The 13,255-nt window shown below is 55.6% G+C and overlaps 1 protein-coding gene across 1 annotated transcript in view; it reads left to right on the forward strand.

Annotated features, from left to right (window-relative positions):
- The window catches only part of SHANK3 (SH3 and multiple ankyrin repeat domains 3), a 298,288-nt gene that overhangs the window by 235,390 nt on the left and 49,643 nt on the right, over positions 1-13,255 (forward strand).

The raw sequence follows: 13,255 nt of genomic DNA on the forward strand, positions 1-13,255 counted from the left end.
TGCTGCAGAGCAGTGGGGGGAGGGAGGGTTCTCAAATCGCTCCGTCTGCGTCTGCATCCTCACTGCAAACGGACCCCAGAGCCTCTGGGAACGGCTGCAGGGGCAGCTGCAGAGCTGCCTTTGATCCCTGCTGCTCTGTGGATCCTCTGAGCCCTGCAGTGGGGACGGAGCAGGTCAGGGATGGCACAACACGGAGCAGGGTTTTGCTTTCTGCTGTTTTCCCATGCAAGCATCCAAAGGCTTTGAACCAGTAAGGCAGCACGGTCTGTCTGCATCAGTCCAGTGTGGGGATGGGAGATGTGGAAGGGAAAAATCCTTCTCCCAGAGGCTGTGCAGCCCTGGCGCTGCTGCTCAGAGCCGTGGGGTCCCATCCCTGCAGGTGCCCAAGGCTGTGGATGGGCCCTGGGCAGCCTGGGCTGGGAGGCAACAGCCCACAGCAGGAGTGGGGCAGGGGGTCCCTTCAACCCAACCATTCTGGGATTCTGTATTCTATAGCATTCCTTCCAACCCAACCATCCTGTGCTTCTGTGGTTTTCAAGGATCCTCCCAACCCAACCGTTTGGGGATTGTGTGATCTTTAAGGACCCTTCCAACCCAACCATTCTGTGGTTCTCTCATCTTTAAGGGCCCTTCCAACCCAACCATTCCATGGTTCTCTCATCTTTAAGGACCTTCCAACCCAACCATTCCGTGCCTCTATGATCTTTCAGGACCCTTCCAACCCAACCATCCTTTGCTTCTACAACTGTACCAGCTGCAGAGGTGCTCCTGGTGCTGGGGGGGCTTTGCTGAGCCCGGCTGAGGCTCCCATTGAGAAATGCTCTTTTGCATGGATGTTGGGCTGTGGTGGGCAGCGTTGGGCAGCAGGCTGTGCAGCACAGACCTCCCAGCTCACTGGGACCTTTCTAGGAATGCTTCTTCCAGACTCCTCTTCATCTGCCCTCCCCAGCATGCAAATTAGAGACGTGCTGCATTCAGATTGAAGCAGCGCACAGCTAAAAGCTGTGAGGCTTTGCGGTACTGAGCTGCACAGAGGTGTGAAAGCTGCTTTCATGTCAGAGATGGCAAATTCAAATACAGAAATGGAGGTGGGAAACGCTGGCAGGTGTTTTGTGGTGCAGCAGTACTTGCTGATGGTGCTCTTTGTGAGTGCTGGGGTTGCCTGGGGTGGGGGCAGTTCTGATTGTAGGAACGTGGAATCATTCAGGTTGGAAAAGAGCTCTGAGATCCACAGCCCAACCCCACTGACCACATCCCCAAGGGCCACATCCCTACATCCTGAGGATGGGGATTCCCCTGCTGTCCTGTACCAGAATTTGCTGCTCTGATAGCGCTGACCGGGTCATCAGAGCTCCTCTGCCTGTCGTCATTCCTCTGCTCCTTTATGATTATGGCAATTGGCCTTGAATCACGTAAGCCAACGGCCGTCACGTCTGCAGCTCTGCCTGCCCTGCAGCTCCCCTCCCTCTCATCCTGCCCAGCAGAGCCCAGCTCCCATCCCTGCAGAGCCCAGAGCCACACAGCGCTCTGCCCTCAGCCCCACATGCATCTGCCAACAGAAATGCAAGCGATGGGAGCCTGTTTGCAGTTTGGCCCTCGTGGCTGATGCTGTGCCTGCGGCAGCAGCCGAGTGCTCCATCCTCCAGGAGCAGTTTGCAGCTCTCAGATGCTGCAGCAGACGGGAATATCTGCCCCTTGTTCCCATTCCATGTCCCTCCAATGCAGTCCCTCGGCGTTTTATCCATGAGCTGCCACTCATTCTTGGCTTGAGTTTTTCATTTCCAGGCTGGATGTGGCTGTGGGCAGCCTGGGCTGCTGGTTGGTGACCCTGCACACAGCAGGGGGGTGGAACCAGATGAGCACTGTGGGCATTTTGCAACCCAGGCTGTTCTGTGATCCCATGACTCGCTTTGTGATGCTCCTCTCCCCTTCCCTCCCCTGTCCTGCTGTGGCTGCACCGCTCAGCATCCAGCTGCACAGCCGGGCTGCTTCCAGATGTGCAGATGTGGAGCCCCCAGCTGGGATTGCGGCTCAGCATGGTTGTCATCGGCTGATCCAAGAGCTGAAGGGTCCTATTTTGGCGATTCCTAATGCTGAAACACACAAATGCCTGGACCCACTTCAGTGAGTTTGTGCGTTCAGGTGACAGGAAGAGCTGCGATGGATGGCACGGAGCAGAGCTGCCCTGGGGCTGGGGTGCTGCTCTGGGAATGGGGGGCACACAGAGCCTGCAGTGCTCTGCTTGTTTGGGGAGGGCAGATCCGGGCATGGAGCTCTGAGGGAGTCTGAGGCTGAGGGAGCTGGGCTGTTCAGCATGGAGAAGAGAAGCTGGGGGTGAGCTGAGTGCAGCTGCAGGAGCTGAAGGGAGCCTGCAGACAGGAGGGGAGTCAACTGCTGGAAAGGGGAGATGGCAGCAGGACGAGGGGAAACGGCTGGAAGCTGAGGGAGGGCAGCTGGAGGTTGGATGTGAGGGGGAAGTTGTGTGCTGTGAGAGCGGGGAGGGGCTGGAACAGCTGCCCAGAGAGGCTGTGATGCCCCGTCCATCCCTGGAGGTGTTGGAGGCCAGGTTGGATGGGGCCCTGGGCAGCCTGGTTCAGCATTAAACGTGGAGGTTGGTGGCCCTGCATTGGTGGGGGGTTGGAGCTTTGTGAGCCTTGAGGTCCCTTCAACCCAAACCATTCTGTCGTCCTGTCATTCTGTGCCCTTTGTTCAGAGCTGAGATCCCCCCTCCCACAGCACAGCTATCGATGGAAGGAAGCTGGTGAGTGCCCTCCTGCCCAGCATCTCCTCCCGCTGCCCTCCAGCCAACGCGTGCTGAGAGCAGAGCGCTTGCAGCCAGCTCCACGACGAAGCTGTGCTCTGCGCTGAGCCTGGCCGGCGCCTTTGTGGCTGCTGCTGCTCACGTTGGCCAGCCCAGCTCCCCCCGGGGCACCCTGCTGTCCTGCACCTCTGCACCCGTTTGGGGCTGCTGTGCCAGCAGAGCTGCGGGAGACGTCGGCCCCGTTCAGCACAGCCCCCCGTGGGAGCCCTGTGTGCAGAGAGCTGGGCAGCAGTTGGCTCCTCTGAGCTCTTGGGGCTGCCTGGGGGGGACTGGCTGTATTGGGGCTGTGATGTGTTGCACTTGGTGTCACACAGGCAGCTCGGGGGGTCACATAGTGAGCTCAGAGTGTCATACTGAGCTCAGGGTGTGAGACAACGGGGCTCAAGGTGTCACATATTGAGCCCAGGATGTCACATATTGTGGTCAGGGTGTGAGATAATGGGGCTTGGGGTGTCACATATGAGCTCAGGGTGTCACATATTGAGCCCAGTGTGTCACATATTGTGCTTGGGGTGTCACTTATTGAGCCCAGGGTGTCACATAGTGAGCTCAGAGTGTCATACTGAGCTCAGGATGTGAGATAATGGGGCTCAAGGTGTCACTTATGGAGCCCAGGGTGTCACATATTATGCTCCAGGTATCACTTATTGAGCGTGGATTGTCACATGTTGAGCTCAGGATGTCACATTTTGTGCTGAGGGTGTCCCATATTGAGCTCAGAGTGTTGTACAGTGCTCAGGGTGTGAGATAATGGTGTTTGGGGTGTCACATATTGAGCCCAGGATGTCACATAGTGAACCCAGGGTGTCACATATTGAGCCCAGGGTGTCCCATATTGAACCCAGGGTGTCACATATTGTGCTCAGGGTGTCATATATTGAGCCCAGGATGTCACATTTTGTGCTGAGAGTGTCACTTATTGAGCCTGGAGTGTCACATATTGATCCCAGGGTGTCCCATATTGAACCCAGGGTGTCACCTATTGTGATCAGGGTGTCACTTATGGAGCCCAGGGTGTCACATATTGTGCTTGGGGTGTCACATATTGAGCCCAGGGTGTCACATATTGTGCTCAGGGTGTCACATAGTGAGCTCAGAGTGTCACATATTATGCTCCAGGTGTCACTTATTGAGCCTGGAGTGTCACATGTTGAGCCCAGGGTGTCACATATTGAGCTCAGAGTGTCATACAGTGCTCAGGTTGTCACATATGGAGCCCAGGGTGTCACATATTGTGCTCTGGGTGTCACTTACTGAGCCTGGAGTGTCACGTATTGAGCCCAGGGTGTCACATATTGAGCCCAGAATGTCACGTATTGAGCTCAGGGTGTCCCATATTGAGCCCAGGGTGTCAGATAGTGAGCTCAGAGTGTCATACAGTGCTCAGGGTGTGAGATAATGGGGCTTCGGGTGTCACATATTGAGCCCAGGGTGTCACATATTGATCTCAGAGTGTCATACTGAGCTCAAGATGTGAGATAATGGGGCTCAGGGTGTCACTTGTTGAGCCCAGGGTGTCACATATTGAGCCCAGGGTGTCATACTGTGCTCAGGGTGTGAGATAATGGGGCTCAGAGTGTCACATATTGTGCTCAGGATGTCATATTTTGTGCTGAGAGTGTCACATATTGAGCTCAGAGTGTCATACTGAGCTCAGGGTGTGAGATAATGCAGCTCAGGGTGTCACATATTGAGCCTAGGATGTCACATGTTGTGCTCATGGTGTGAGATAATGGTGCTTGGGGTGTCACATATGAGCTCAGGGTGTCACATATTGAACCCAGCGTGTCACACTGTGCTCAGGGTGTCACTTATTGAGCCCACGGTGTCACACTGTGCTCAGGGTGTCACATATTGAGCTCAGAGTGTCATACAGTGCTCAGGGTGTGAGATAATGGTGTTTGGGGTGTCATATATTGATCCCAGGGTGTCACATATTGAGCCTGGAGTGTCCCATATTGAGCCCAGGGTGTCACATATTGAGCTCAGAGTGTCACATATTGAGCTCAGAGTGTCATACAGTGCTCAGGGTGTGAGATAATGGGGCTCAGGGTGTCACGTATTGAGCCCAGGATGTCACATATTGTGCTCATGGTGTGAGATAACGGTGCTTGGGGTGTCACGTATGAGCTCAGGGTGTCACATATTGAACCCAGTGTGTCACATATTGAGCCCAGAGTGTCAAATAGTGAGCTCAGGGTGTCACTTATTGAGCCCAGGGTGTCACATATTGTGCTCAGGGTGTCACATAGTGAGCTCAGAGTGTCACATATTGTGCTCAGGATGTCACATTTTGTGCTGAGAGTGTCACATATTGAGCTCAGAGTGTCATACAGTGCTCAGGGTGTGAGATAATGGGGCTCAGGGTGTCACATAGTGAGCCCAGGGTGTCACATATTGTGCTCACGGTGTGAGATAATGGTGCTTGGGGTGTCACATATGAGGTCAGGGTGTCACGTATTGAGCCAAGGGTGTCACATATTGTGCTCCAGGTGTCACTTATTGAACCCAGGGTGTCACATATGGAGCCCAGGATGTCACATATTGTGCTTAGGATGCCACATATTGAGCCCAGCGTATCACATAGTGAGCTCAGAGTGTCATACTGTGCTCAGGGTGTGAGATAATGGGGCTCAGGGTGTCACATATTGAGCCCAGGGTGTCACATATTGTGCTCATGGTGTGAGATAATGGTGCTTGGGGTGTCACATATGAGCTCAGGGTGTCACATATTGAGCTCAGAGTGTCATACTGAGCTCAGGATGTGAAATAATGGGGCTCGGTGTCACGTATTGAGCCCAGGGTGTCACATATTGTGCTCCAGGTGTCACTTACTGAACCCAGGGTGTCACATATTGAGCCCAGGATGTCACATATTGTGCTTAGGGTATCACATATTGAGCCCAGCGTATCACATAGTGAGCTCAGAGTGTCATACTGAGCTCAGGGTGTGTGTTAATGGGGCTCAGGGTGTCACGTATTGAGCCCAGGATGTCACATATTGTGCTCAGGGTGTGAGATAATGGGGCTTGGGGTGTCACATATGAGCTCAGGGTGTCACATATTGAGCCCAGTGTGTCACACTGTGCTCAGGGTGTCACATATTGAGCTGAGAGTGTCATACAGTGCTCAGGGTGTGAGATAATGGTGTTTGGGGTGTCATATATTGAGCCCAGGGTGTCACATATTGTGCTCAGGGTGTCACTTATGGAGCCCAGGTTGTCACATATTGAGCTTGGGGTGTCATACAGTGCTCAGGGTGAGATAATGGGGCTGAGGGTGTCATATATTGATCCCAGGGTGTCACATATTGTGCTCAGGGTGTCACATATTGAGCCTGGAGTGTCACATATTGAGCCCAGGATGTCACGTATTGAGCTCAGGGTGTCCCATATTGAGCCCAGGGTGTCCGATAGTGAGCTCAGAGTGTCATACTGAGCTCAGGATGTGAGATAATGGGGCTCAGGGTGTCACACTGTGCTCTGGGTGTCATTTATGGAGCCCAGGGTGTCACACTGTGCTCAGGATGTCACACACTGCACTCAGGGTGCAGCACGCTGTGCTCAGCATGTCACATACCAGACCTGAGCTGTGCTGGGTGCACTGACCCAACTCTTCCCCCCCTGTTTGGGGATCACAGGGTGAACTTTCCCATCCTGCAGACGCTGTCACTGCATCCCAGCACTGCAGGCTCCTGGTGCAGCGCTGCAGGGAGAAATGCTGAACACGGAGCCACTCCATGGAGCAGCTTGTCTTTGCTCTCAGTGCTGCTGGGGTTTTCACTCTGAGGCCTCTGGGTGTTACCAGCAGAGTGGGATAAGCCATCGCCACTGCTCCTTGTGAGCAGAGAGCCCTGACACCAAGCCAGCAGTGCCTTTCCAGTGGGAATTCAGGTTGGAATTGGGAACAACCTGTGCTGCAATCAGCACTGCACAGCTGCCCAGGGGAGCCCCCATCCCTGGGGGTGTTCAGTGAGCACAGGGATGTGGCACTGGGGGATGTGGGCAGTGGGACGGGTTGGGGATGGATTGGGGATCTCAGAGCTCTTTTCCAACCTGAATGACTCTGTGATCCATGGTTAATCTTCAGCAGCAGACATTCCTTCTCCCTGGACTTCATTTGGTGCCCATTGCCAACACGAGCTGTCCTTGCCCGGCCTCAGCTCCAGCTGCACTCTGACCTCCCACTGCTGCTCCCATGGGCTCCAGCAATGCCTGCATTGTTTTGGAGCTTCTCGCTGCTCCTCCTTCCTGCATGTGTGCTCTGTGCATTTCAGTTCACTTCAAAGTGTCTCCTGCAAAAACACCCCGTCTTCCTGCACAACAGGATGGGTCGTTCCTGAGATCTCAGCATCTTCCTTCCCATCTCTGCAGGTCCCTTCCAACCCCTGCAATTCTGTGATTCTGTGATTCCTTTCAACACCAGCGCTGTTTTCCCTCGTGCTGCTCCCCAGGAACCCCTTCCCAGCAGTTCCCCACGTAACCCAGAGCTGTGCCACCCTCAGCCCCAGCTCTGCACCCACCTCTGGGCTGTTCCAACCACGGCAGCCTTCTGCCCTCAGCTCCCCCTCACTGCCAGCTTCCCCTGCTCTGATTCTGTTGCCCGTTCCCTGGTGCTCCTCACTCAAAGCCCTTCTCCTCTCCACGCCAGCAGATGTGCTCACAGAGCTCTTCTCCCTCTCATAGTCAGGGTCTTTCTGGGGGTCCCCCGTTGTGCTCCAGGATGGTGCCCAGGAGGGTGATGGCTGGCAGCATTGGCAGCACAGCCTGGGGCTGCACTCCTTGGAGGGTCTTCATCTCAGCCAGAGGGATTCTTCTGAGCAGATTCAGCTGAGAACACTGCTGGAATTCACTGCGTCTCCATCATCCCCGATCCCAAAGCAGTCGCCCTTGAGCTGCTCCAGGTTTCTCCTGGAGAAATCACCATCAACCACCCGGATGAGCAAATCAGATGGACAGAGGAGTCCCAAAATCTTCCATAGTGCTGCCAATCCCTGTCCTGAGCACGCAGCAAATGTCCAGGGCAGCTCTGGCTCATGGAGTCCCTGTGCTGCGCCTCCCTCAGGGCCAGCAGCCTTCCCAGTGACATTGCCTGGGATGAGGAGCAAAGCCCTGAAATCGACTCCACACTTTTTGCCGGGACAAAAAACCACCCAGCAGAACCCAGTTGTGGCTTTTCTTTCCTGGGCTCTGTTTTCCAAGACAAAGGTCTCTCTCCAAGGTTTTTTGGCCCTCAGAAATTCCAGACCGTGGAGATAAGAGGAAGGGGAAAGGAGGGCTGGGGAAGGGAAAGAAAGGAAGATTGTGCTAGGGATCATAGAATCATAGAATATTAGAGTCATAGAATGGCCTGGGTTGCAAAGGCCCATGGTGAGCATCAGTCCCAACCCCTGCTGTGTGCAGGTCGCCAACCAGCAGCCCAGGCTGCCCAGAGCCACATCCAGCCTGGCCTCCAATGCCTGCAGGGATGGGGCATCCACAGCCTCCTTGGGCAACCTGTGCCAGTGCCTCACTGGAGATGGTCCAGGTGAAATCAGTGCACACAAATCCTTGGGCCCCAGCAGGACAAACCACGAGTGCTGAGGGGGCTGCAGAGGTGACTGCTGAGCTGCTGTCATCTCACAGAGCTCCTGGAGAATGGCAGAAGTCCCTGCAGGCTGATGGAGAGCCGGGGTCAGCCCCGTCTCCAAAAAGAGCAGTAAGGATCCGTGCATCTCCAGGCCTGTTCAGCCTCAGCTCCATCCCGAGAGGTGGAGCAGTCCATCCTCAATGCCATCACCGAGCCTTTGGTGATAAGAAGGTGATCAGGAGCAGTCAGCGTGGGTTCACCAGGGGGAAGTCAGGCTGCACCAACCTGGAGCCATCTGCGATGCCACCGCTGGCTGGGGGCAGCAGTGGATGTGGTGCTGTGAGTTCAGCACGGCGCTGGATGCCATCAGCGTAGGGGTGGATGAGAGGGCAGTGAGCTGGGCTGAGAGCTGATGGTGGGCAGAGCTCAGAGGGCTGCGATAACAGCGTGGAGTCCGGGGGGGGGGCTGCAGTGAGCGGCACTTCCCAGGTGCTGGGTCTGGTATCATTCAGCACCTCCATCAGTGACCTGGATGAAGGGCTGAGTGCAGCCGCAGGGATTTTGGGGGTGGCACGAAGCTGGGAGGAGTGGCTGATGCCCCATGGGGCTGCACTGCCATCCAGCGAGAGCAGGGCAGGCTGAGAGTGGGGCAGGGAGGAACCTGATGGGATCCTGAGCCTGGGGAGGAGCAGCCACAGCATCACAGCATCACCAAGGTAGGAAAAGACCTACAAGATCATCCAGCCCAACCTGTCACCAATAGCTCTCACTAAAGCACGTCCCTCAACACAACATTTCCTTGAGCACCTCCAGGCTCGGTGACTCCACCACCTCCCTAGCAGCCCATTGCACTGCCTGACCACTCTTGCAGAGAAGATCAGTGCGAGATGGGGCTGGGCTGACCGAAAGGAGCTCTGCAGTGAGGGACCTGGGGGGTCAGCAGGCTGACAGTGAGCCAGCAGTGTGCCGTGGTGGCCAGGGAGGCCAATGGGTGCCTTACAAAGGAGGAGACCCCCCCCAGCTCTCTGGGCAGCAGTGCTGTGACTCTGCCACCCTCCACAGCATGAAGTTCTCCCTCATGGGCAGACAGAACTCCCCGGGCTGCACTCTGTGCCCGCTGCCCCTCATCCTGCTGCTGGGTGCCATGAAACAGAGCCCAACCTCCTCCTCCTCACCCCCACCCACCAGACATCCATCAGCTCTGCTCAGATCCCCTCTCAGCCTTCTCTCCTCCGGCTGCACAGCCCTGCTGCTCTCAGCCTGCCCCCAGCAGCAGGTGCTCCAGGCCTTTAGGAACCTTTGGGGGCTCTGTGTAGGAGATCCCTGCCCCTCTGAGCTGATCACAGGCAGCCAGGAATGCCAATCTCTCAATTCACTTTGCACCCAGCACCTCTATGCTTCTCTTTAACTTGTTTTCCTTTGTTTCCTAAGTTCCAAGAAAAAAAAAACAAACCAACCAACAGACACACACAAAACCACACCAGAACAACGCGGTGATGATGGGTTTCCTTCTGCACCCCATCCGTGCACAAGGAGTATACCTGGTGTAGGGAACCTGCTTTGGCAGGGAGGTTGGACTCGATGATCTCTGGAGGTCCCTTCCAACCCCTACAGTTCTGTGATACCCAGCAGCCCCAGGCTCTCAGATCCAGATTTGCATCCCTTTGATTTGCTGCTGTTTCCACCTCCGTTCAGAGCTCCTCATCTGTTCGTGAGGTTGGGATCAAGACAGCTGCGAGCAGCACCTTCCTCTGTGCTCTGCCTCCCCAGGCATCGCACTGCTGACATCCCCTCTGTGCTGTGTCAGTGTGGGGACCCCCCCAGTGCACACAGGGGATACAGTCACCACCAGCCCAGTTCCCAGCCTTTGCTCTGGGGCCACATTCCTGCATGCAGGAACACAGGCAGCACGCCTGCAGTGCGGTGCTCCAGCTGCAGGTCCGGCTCAGGGAAGGGACGACCCATGGTGTGCTGCAGGGACAGGAGCTCAGGAAAAACTTCTGTACAGGAAGGGCTGGGAAGCACTGGGAGAGGCTGCGCAGGGAGGTGGTCGAGTCCCCATCCCTGGATGTGTTTAAAAACCATCTGGATGCGGTGCTCAAGGACATGATTCAGCGGAGGGCTGTTGGAGGTGGGGTGGGATGGTTGGGTTGGGGTTGGATTCGATGATCTTTGAGGTCTTTTCCAACCTGAGCAATTCTATCATTCGGTGATTCTATGGGATGGGTGCTGGCCCGCTGACCTCTGGGTTGATGGCAAACTATCAGAAATGTTTTCACAGAACCATGGAATCACAGAACGGTGTGGATCAGAAGGGACTTTCATACAATCACAGAGTGGTTTGGGTTGGAAGGGCCTCCAAAGGCCGTCTGGTCCCACTCCCTGCAATAAGCAGGGACCCCCTCAGCTCCATCAGTGCTCACAGCCCCCTCCCCTGACTGTGGGTGCCTGCAGGGATGGGCAGCAGCACCTCTCTGTGCAACCTGTGCAGTGCCTCACCGCCCTCAGCATGAAGACCTGCTCCTTATACGCAGTCTAAATCCCTCCTCTTGCCATCCCCGAGACCCTCTTGGTGGCCCTCCTCTGCACACACTCCAACAGCTCCATGTCCCTCCTGTGCTGAGCGCTCCCCATCTGGCCGCAGTGCTCCAGGCGAGGTGTCCCAGCACAGAGCAGAGGTGCAGATCCCCTCCTGCTGGCTGCGCTGCTCTGGATGCCCCCAGGGTGCAGTTGGCTCTCTGTGCTTTGAGGGCACAGCGCTGCCCCCCACCAGCACCCCCAGGGCCTTTTCAGCACGGCTGGCCTCCATCCTTCCACTCCCCCAGCTTATACTGAAGCTATGAGACCTCACACTTGGCTCTGCTGAGCCCCATGAGGTTCTCCTGTCCTGCTGCTCAGCCTGTCCCAATCCCTCCATCTGCCACCAGAGGAACAGCATTGGTGGGACGTTCTGAGCTCCCACATGAATTCAATTTGACACCGTGACAAAAGAACTCAGGGCTCCATCCCAAAGTGCAGCTGTGGGAGGAGCTCTGCTGGCCAGGCTGCGTGTTGTGCAAAGCTCAGAGCATGGAGAGCAACCCGGGGGTGGGAGGGCACCTCTCCTCCATTGGGGAATAGCAATTTTACATAACGAAGAGAATCCGAGGGTTGTTTGAGGACGAATGCAGCCCGAAAGTCAGGGGAAGAAAATGGCTGGGCAAGATTTCACCCCACTGCATTGCGTTAATGGAGGAGCTGCTAAATTCCCCTCCGCGTAAAGGTTAGCAAGGAGGGGAGAAGGAGAGGCAGATAATTCGAGCTGAGCTGTGTAGGAGGTTGGGAAGGGAAGCCAAAGGAAATATCAGAGGCCGATGCGTAGAGACAAGAAGGCATTTTAGTGCAGTAGAAGCGAAAAAATAAATCTGGTGGAGATGCATTTCTATATGTAAATGATAAAATCGTATATGCTGGTGCAAAAAGCAAAAAAAAATAAAGGCAGAAATGTTCTGTTCTGAGTTTGGAACAAATCAGGAGGATGTATCCATCCATATGATGTGCTTGGAACAGAAAGTTTCCCAGCTGTAACCAAGGAGAAAGTGAGATAGTATTTGCTAAAAATAAAGGGACTCGAATTAACAGGCTTGGGAGCAGAAAGCAGCGCTGAGCCGACTGCAGCCTCGTGCCTCACAACCTATGGAATCTTGGGGGCTGGAGGGGGCTGCTGCTCCTCTGGTGAGCTGAAGGCATAAAGCAGGAAGCTGCAGGTCGTGTAGATGAGGATCAGTGCCCAGGGAGGTCATGAAAGCACTCAGCTGGAGCACAACGAAGGCTTTGGGGAGGGCAGTGCAGTGCAGTGCAGCTCGCTGCCTTCCCCTGCCTTCACTGCAGGGCTGGTTAAAGCCAGGGCTGCGTTTACATCTTCTGCAAATCACAGAGCCATAGAATGGCCTGGGTTGCAAAGGCCCACGGTGAGCATCAGCTCCAAGCCCTGCTGTGTGCAGGTCGCCAACCAGCAGCCCAGGCTGCCCACAGCCACATCCAGCCTGGCCTCCAATGCCTGCAGGGATGGGGCATCCACAGCCTCCTTGGGCAACCTGTGCCAGTGCCTCACCGCCCTCTGCATGAAAAACTTCCTCCTCACATCCAACCCAAACCTCCCCTGTCTCACTTTAAAGCCATTCCCCTTGTCCCATCACCATCCACCCTCACAAACAGCCGTTCCCCTCCTGTTTATCCGCTCCCTTCAAGCACCATGAGGTCTCCCTGGATCCTTCTCTTCTCCAAGCCAAACAATCCCAGTTCCCTCAACCTTTCCTCATAGGAGAGCTGCTCCAGCCCTCTGATCGTCTTATTGCCCTCCTCTGGACTCGTTCCAAGAGCATCTTCCCTAAGAGCCCTGGTTTGTGTGTCTGTAGATCCCTGTGACATCCCACGATGTCCCGCAGTCCCACAGCCCAGCACTTCCAGCACAACAGCACTTCAGAACTGTGCCAAGGGAATCGTGGACTCACAGATTCATTTGGGTGCAGAAGAGCTCTGAGATCCCCAGTCCAACCCCAGCCCATCCCACCGACCGCGTTGTGGTGGCCAACAGTTGGCCAGCGGCTGAGCAGTAGCGGGCCAGCAGTTGACCAACAGTTGGCCAACAGTTGACCGGTGTTTGGCCAGCAGTTGACTAACACCCGGGGAGGTGCCACATCCCTGTGCTCTCTGAACACCCCCAGGGATGGGGGCTCCCCACCCCGGCAGCTCTCTGGAGGAGGAATGTTTCCCATTCTCCAACCTGACCCCTCTCCTGGTGCTGCCCTGCAGCACTGTGTGAGAGCTGTGGCTGCCACCAGGTGGGAGCAGCTCCCAGGGCAGCTCTGTTGCTGCACACCTCCT

This window comes from Lagopus muta, chromosome 1 (genome assembly GCF_023343835.1).
Source record: "Lagopus muta isolate bLagMut1 chromosome 1, bLagMut1 primary, whole genome shotgun sequence".
NCBI lineage: Eukaryota > Metazoa > Chordata > Aves > Galliformes > Phasianidae > Lagopus > Lagopus muta.